Source organism: Triticum aestivum, chromosome 6B (genome assembly GCF_018294505.1).
Source record: "Triticum aestivum cultivar Chinese Spring chromosome 6B, IWGSC CS RefSeq v2.1, whole genome shotgun sequence".
NCBI classification, from domain to species: Eukaryota; Viridiplantae; Streptophyta; class Magnoliopsida; order Poales; family Poaceae; genus Triticum; species Triticum aestivum.
Window position 1 is genome coordinate 267,033,801 of NC_057810.1, and position 7,739 is coordinate 267,041,539.

The window sequence follows — 7,739 nt, forward strand, 5'->3', positions numbered from 1 at the left end:
ACTTCAGATTAAGTTACTACAGAATCTCGTAGGTCTTACAGAGCAAGATCCGCACCAGAGTGGTACGGTAATCCTGTTCTGGAAGTTATGTTACTAGACCATGACGAACCTACGAACTATGAAGAAGCGATGGTGAGCCCAGATTCCGCAAAGTGGCTTGAGGCCATGAGATCTGAGATAAGATCCATGTATGAAAACAAAGTATGGACTTTGATTGACTTGTCCAATGATCGGCGAGACAATGAGATTAAATGGATCTTCAAGAGGAAGATGGACGCTGATAGTGTTATTATCTACAAAGCTAGAATTGTCGCAAAAGGTTTTCGACAAGTTCAAGGTGTTGACTACGATGAGAGTTTTTCACTCGTATTTATGCTTAAGTCTGTCTGAATCATGTTAGCAATTGCCGCATTTTATGAAATCTGGCAAATGGATAAACAAAACTGCATTCCTTAATGGAGAGTTGTATATGATGCAACCAGAAGGTTTTGTCAATCCTAAAGGTGCTAACAAATTGTGCAAGCTCCAGCGATCCATCTATGGAATGGTGCAAGCATCTCGGAGTTGGAATATACGCTTTGATGAGTTGATCAAAGCATATGGTTTTATACAGACTTTTGAAGAAGCCTGTATTTACAAGAAAGTGAGTGGGAGCTCTGTAGCATTTCTAATATTATATGTGGATGACATATTGTTAATTGGAAATGATATGGAAATTCTGGATAGCATGAAAGGATACTTGAATAAGAGTTTTTCAAAGCAAGACCTCGGTGAAGCTGCTTGCACATTGAGCATCAAGATCTATATAGATAGATCAAGACGCTTGATAAGATTTTTCAATGAGTACATACCTTGATAAATTTTTGAAATAGTTCAAAATGGAACAGTCAAAGAAGGAGTTCTTGTCTGTGTTACAAGGTGTGAAGTTGAGTAAGACTCAAGACCCGACCATTGCAGAAAATAGAAAGAAAATGAAAAGTCATTCCCTATGCCTTAGTCATAGGTTCTATAAAGTATGTTATGCTGTGAACCAGACCTATTGTATACCTTGCTCTGTGTTTAGCAAAGGAATACAATTTTGATCTAATAGTAGATCACTGGACATGGGTCAAGAATATCCTTAGTGAAGACTAAGGAGATGTTTCTCGATTATGGAGGTGATAAAAGAGCCAGTCGTAAAAAGTTACAACGATGCAAGCTTTTACACCAATCCAGATGACTCTAAGTCTCAATCTGGATACATATTGAAAGTTGGAGCAATTAGCTAGAGTAGCTCCATGCAGAGCATTGTAGACATAGAATATTTGCAAAATACATACGGCTCTGAATGTGACAGACCCGTTGACTAAAACTCTCTCACAAGCAAAACATGATCATACCTTAGTACTCTTTGGGTGTTAATCACATAGCGATGTGAACTAGATTATTGACTCTAGTAAACCCTTTGGGTGTTGTTCACATGATGATGTGAACTATAAGTGTTAATCACATACAGATGTGAATATTGGTGTTGAATCACATGATGATGTGAACTAGATTATTGACTCTAGTGCAAGTGGGAGACTGAAGGAAATATGCCCTAGAGGCAATAATAAAGTTATTATTTATTTCCTTATATCATGATAAATGTTTATTATTCATGCTAGAATTGTATTAACCGGAAACATAATACATGTGTGAATACATAGACAAACATAGTGTCACTAGTATGCCTCTACTTGACTAGCTCGTTTATCAAAGATGGTTATGTTTCCTAGCCATGGACAAAAGAGTTGTCATTTGATTAACGGGATCACATCATTAGGAGAATGATGTGATTGACTTGACCCATTCCGTTAGCCTAGCACTTGATCGTTTAAGTATTTTGCTATTGCTTTCTTCATGACTTATACATGTTCCTGTAACTATGAGATTATGCAACTCCCGTTTACCGGAGGAACACTTTGTGTGCTACCAAACGTCACAACGTAACTGGGTGATTATAAAGGTGCTCTATAGGTGTCTCCGAAGGTACATGTTGGGTTGGCGTATTTCGAGATTAGGTTTTGTCACTCCGATTGTCGGAGAGGTATCTCTGGGCCCTCTCGGTAATGCATATCACTATAAGCCTTGCAAGCAATGTAGCTAATGAGTTAGTTACGGAATGATGCATTACGTAACGAGTAAAGAGACTTGCCGGTAACGAGATTGAACTAGGTATTGGATACCGACGATCGAATCTCGGGCAAGTAACATACCGATGACAAAGGAAACAACGTATGTTGTTATGCGGTTTGACCGATAAAGATCTTTGTAGAATATGTAGGAACCAATATGGGCATCCAGGTTCCGCTATTGGTTATTTACCAAGAATAGTTCTAGGTCATGTCTACATAGTTCTCGAACCCGTAGGGTCCGAACGCTTAAGGTTTCGATGACAGTTATATTATGAGTTTATGAGTTTTGATGTACTGAAGGAGTTCGGAGTCCCGGATGAGATCAGTGACATGACGAGGAGTCTCTAAATGGTCGAGACGTAAAGATCGATATATTGGACGACTATATTCGGAGTTCGGAAAGGTTCCGAGTGATTCGGGTATTTTTCGGAGTACCGGAGAGTTACGGGAATTCGCCAGGGAGTATATGGGCCTTATTGGGCCATACGGGAATAGAGGAGAGAGGCCAAAAGGAAGGAGGCCTGCGCCCCCCTCTGGTCCGAATTGGACAAGGGGCGCAGCCCCCCTTTCCTTGTTCCTCTCCCCCTCTTTCCCCTTCTCCTACTCCAACAAGGAAGGAGGGAGTCCTACTCTCGGTGGGAGTAGGACTCCCCTTGGCGCGCCTCTCCCTGGCCGGCCGCCTCCTCCCCTTGCTCCTTTATATACGGGGGCGGGGGGCACCCCAACAACACAAGTTGATCTACGGATCATTCCTTAGCCGTGTGCGGTGCCCCCCTCCACCATATTCCACCTCGGTCATATCGTCGCGGAGTTTAGGCGAAGCCCTGCGCCGGTAGAGCATCATCGTCGTCACCACGCCGTCGTGCTGACGGAACTCATCCCCGAAGCTTTGCTGGATCGGAGCCCGGGGATCGTCATCGAGCTGAACGTGTGCTGAACTCGGAGGTGCCGTACGTTCGATACTTGGATCGGTCGGATCGTGAAGATGTACGACTACATCAACCGCGTTGTCATAACGCTTCCGCTTACGGTCTACGAGGGTACGTGGACAACACTCTCCCCTCTCGTTGCTATGTCATCACCATGATCTTGCGTGTACGTAGGAAATTTTTGAAATTACTACGTTCCCCAACACTATGCCAACTCAACAAACACCTTCGGAGATACCTGTAGAGCATCTTTATAATCGCCCAGTTATGTTGTGACGTTTGATAGCACACAAGGCATTCCTCCGGTATCCGGGAGTTGCATAATCTCATACTCGAAGGAATATGTATTTGACATGAAGAAAGCAATAGCAATAAAACTGAACGATCATTATGCTAAGCTAAAGAATGGGTCTTGTCAATCACATCATTCTCCTAATAATGTGATCCCGTTATCAAATGACAACTCATGTCCATGGTTAGGAAACCTTAACCATCTTTGATCAATGAGTTAGTCTAGTAGAGGCTCACTAGGGATACATTGTTTGTTTATGTATTCACACATGTATTAAGGTTTCCGATAAATACAATTCTAGCATGAATAATAAACCTTTATCATGAATAAGGAAATATAAAATAACAAATTTATTATTCCTCTAGGGCATATTTCCTTCAACTTAATCCTATTAGGACAAGTGGGCCTCAAATAACCTGAGAGGAGGCAACGAACATAGAAGGGATCTTTACGATCATTAGGCCCATTGGCACTAGCTTGAAATTGCTGATTTCCCTCTTTAGCATTGAATTTTGTTGATGGCTCTGAGCGATGATTATGATTTGGTGCATGATGAGCGGGTGAGACAGACGAATTAACATGATCATATCTAGCATTGGACCGTGAACGATCCCGAAAAATGCTAGGGGATGTAAGGGCTTGAGCATGGGATTTCCTATGATGATTACCAAAATGCAAGTCCGTTCATCTGATTTCTCTTCGAGATAAAAATCAAGCTCAACATTGGAGTTTGCCCCCCCCCCTTTCACCAAGCAGAAGGAAGTTGATGTTGGAAAGAGGACCAGAGATGTTACCTCTTGATTATTGAAAGACCCACTTCCTTGGATGACACTATGAACTTTACAGACCAATTCTCCAAGCGCTCAACCTTGTAAAGGCATGCATGATCTCCAAAGCCGTACATAAGGATGGTATCTACCGATTCATTAGTTAGCCGGATCTTACATCTTGTGAACTCCACCATCAGTGGGAATCCCGATGAATTCTCATCAGCATCCGAGTTGGTACGCACACCCGAGTGCTTCCAAACGTCATCTTCAAATGCTTGGCCCTTCTGGAAGTTGAGATCTGCAAGAGACATGGATGTTGATGGGAGGGAACAAGACGGAGATGGTGTCTATTGTGGCTGGAGCGGCCCTAGGCAAAGATTAGTGAACAACGCGGTAGGAGTGGCCGCAATACGATGATCTGGGTTGTAAACGAAAATTCCGCCAACTCGCTTTCAAATGGAGAGAAGCAATAACTTCTAGATATGGAACCCCTAGCATGTGCCTTTTTTTAAGGCAGTACCGTCTCTTTTTGTAAACAATAATAATCTTTGTTTTCACAAATACTAAATGGTTATTCTGAGGAACAAAATACATATCACGAACATACTTTGCAATGGGAGTACTTTTTAGCAATAACTAAAGAGTTTTGTAATCAACCCTGAATAACTTTTTAACTTGAATAGTTTCGTGATGTTCAGAGCATGAATACATTTTAACACTTTGTTTACATTTTCCAAGAGATGTTAAAAAAATCAACAAAATGATCAGGATTTCAAATAATATTCAAGTTTTAATTTTTTAAATAATTTGTAACAAATTAATGTCTTACAAATTATGTATTTGGTTTCAAAAACTGTTCAAAATTTCCAAAAGAAAGGATTTAAAAAAATAAAAAGTTCAAAAAATATCGGTAGTTCAAAAAATGTTTGCGATTTTTTTTTCATAGTTTCAAAAAATGTACTCCCTCTGTCAAGAAATATAAAAGCGTTCAGATCACTAGAGTCTTATATTTCTTTACGGAGGAAGTACACATTTTCCAAAAGGTGTTCTCCTTTCAAAAAAATTCAGGTCTGAAAATTGTTCACAAATTAAAATACTTTTGCATTTTGAAACAATATTCCAGATTTTAAAAAGTTCATGTTTTCAAAAAATAGTTCAGAGTTTCGAAGATTGTTTAGATATTTAATGATGTTCGGCTTTAAAAAAAGTTCCCAAAATTAAAATTTCCTGTTTTTCTAAATAAATAAATGTTTCAGTTTTCAAATGAAAATGGAAGTATGGCTGAAAACCGATAGAAAAAACAGCAAAAAAAAAACTGTTAGCTAGGACTGCTCGTTCGAACCCGCTGTACTTGAAAAAAGATAGTCCCTCCACAAAGTTGTACTAAAAGGGTGTTAATTAACTTGGTTCGTCGGAGGGAGTAGAAAAACTCGCTAGCTAGCACAGGAAAGAGTCACCATGGGCCTGCTCAGCGGCGGCAAGGTGCTGTTTGACGCTGAGAGCATCGAATAGGTGTTCCCGTTACTGTACAGTTACACAGGCCTGGCAGCTGGCGTAAAATCTTTGAGGGCATATACAATTATGCTATCTTAGGACTGACACATAGGATAAATGATGAGATAGAGGACAGAGAACTCATAAGAAAAAGTTTGTCTTCTCTTATTTAAAAGAAGACAAGAGATGATCTCTTAGCACAATATGTCTCAACATGTTTTTAGAAATAACTAATTATTGAAGATATAAGGCTAAAAGATGACCCAGTTTCTTTTGTCATCTCTAAATTACATGCAAGACTTAAGATAAGACTATCTTATCAACCATTGTACATTGCCCTGAGGCGCTGCATTGGTTTTTTCTTTTTGGCAACTGGCGCAAAATCATGATGCCCATGCACATAATGAGGCCGAACCGAAAGGGCCAGGGCTTATTTTTTCTGGAACTAATGTTTAAGCAGATGGAAGGAAAGACACAAACAGTATGAGAGCAAGACCATCTTTGCGTACAGTTCAAAAGTAAAGAGAAAAAGGAACACAAGATGGAAGAAGCCCTTGCCTGAAGCGTCCGCAGTAATGGTTCGGTCTATTAACACACACTTAAAAACAACAGAAGTAGAGAAAAAAAAGGTGCTGATGCGTTGGGTTTTTTTAGGCAGCTGGCGCAAAATCAGGATGCCCATGCATATAATGTGGCCGAACGAAAAGGGCTAGGGCTTTTTTTTTCTGGATCTAATGTATAATTAGATGGAGGGAAAAACACAAACAGTATGAGAGCAAGCCCATCTATGCATACAGTTCAAGCGAAAAGAGAAAAAAAAGGAATCTCCTATCGGACGTACCTTGCGTCAAAGGGTGGATCCTATTTGACGCCCGCGAGCGTCCAGGAGAAGTGGCTTCGCTGAAGCGCTCTGGAGCAGCTGCGCGCGACGGGCCGGCCCACCTCGCGAATTAAAGCGTTGCCAGGCAAACCGGTTTTGGGAACTTTTTAGAAGGTTCCCTAGACCGGTTTTTTTATACTCTTTGCCGGTTTTCTGTTTTTTCCTTTTTTCCTTTTTTTGTTCAGCGTACATTACAGAAATGTTCAATGTATATTTTAAATTTGTTTGGGATATATCACAAAAATGTTCAATATGTATTTTAGAATTGTTCAGCGTATGTTACGGAAATGTTCAATGTATATTTTAAATTTGTTCGGGATATATCACAAAAATGTTCATTATGTATTTAAAAATTGTTCAGCATATGTTACAAAAAAATGTTCAATTTATATTTTAAAAAGTCTTCTTTTTGAAATTTCGAAAATTGTGTTCAACTTTTTAGTAATTAATTTCTGGTTTTGGGAACCTTCTAGAAGGTTCCCTAAACCGGTTTTCCTTTTTCTTTCTGGTTTTTGTTTTTTCTGTTCTTATTTCTTTTTTTACTTTTTCTTTTCCTTTCCTTTTTTTGTTCCTTTTTTTTGATTCCTTTTTATGTTTACAGTTTTTCTAAGAGTTCATGTTTTGAAAATTCTTTGGAAATTTAAAAATGTTCGTGTAAATTTTTTATATTTTTATAAAAATATTCATGTTTTTGCAAAAATTGTTCATAAATTCAAAAACTATTTCCATTTTTAAATTTGTTCATGAATTTCAAAAAATGTTCCCCTTTTTCATAAATTGTTTGGAATGTTTTGTTCTTGTATTGGAAACTTGACTAAAAATTCAAAAAATGCTCTTGTTTTCGAATTGTTGGTCACGTGTTCAAAATTTGTTCGTATTTCAATCTTGTTGGGATTTTTAGAATTGTTCTTCATTTTGAAATTTGTTCTAAATACTAAAAATATGTTTGTGATTTAAAAAATTGTTCCCGTTTTAAAAAATTTGCTCATAATGCGAAAAGTGTTCAGAATATTAAAAATTGTCCTTGTATTCAAACGATGTTCGCATTTTTAGAAAATGTTCGAGAATTTCGAAAAATGTTTCTGCTTCTCAAAAATTGTTCAACATTTCAGAAAATGTTCCCTTATCAAAAACTCTTCAGAATTTAAAAACTGTCTCACAAATTCAAATGCTGTTTGCGTTTTCAAAAAATGTTTTGGACTTTTGAAATAAGTACAA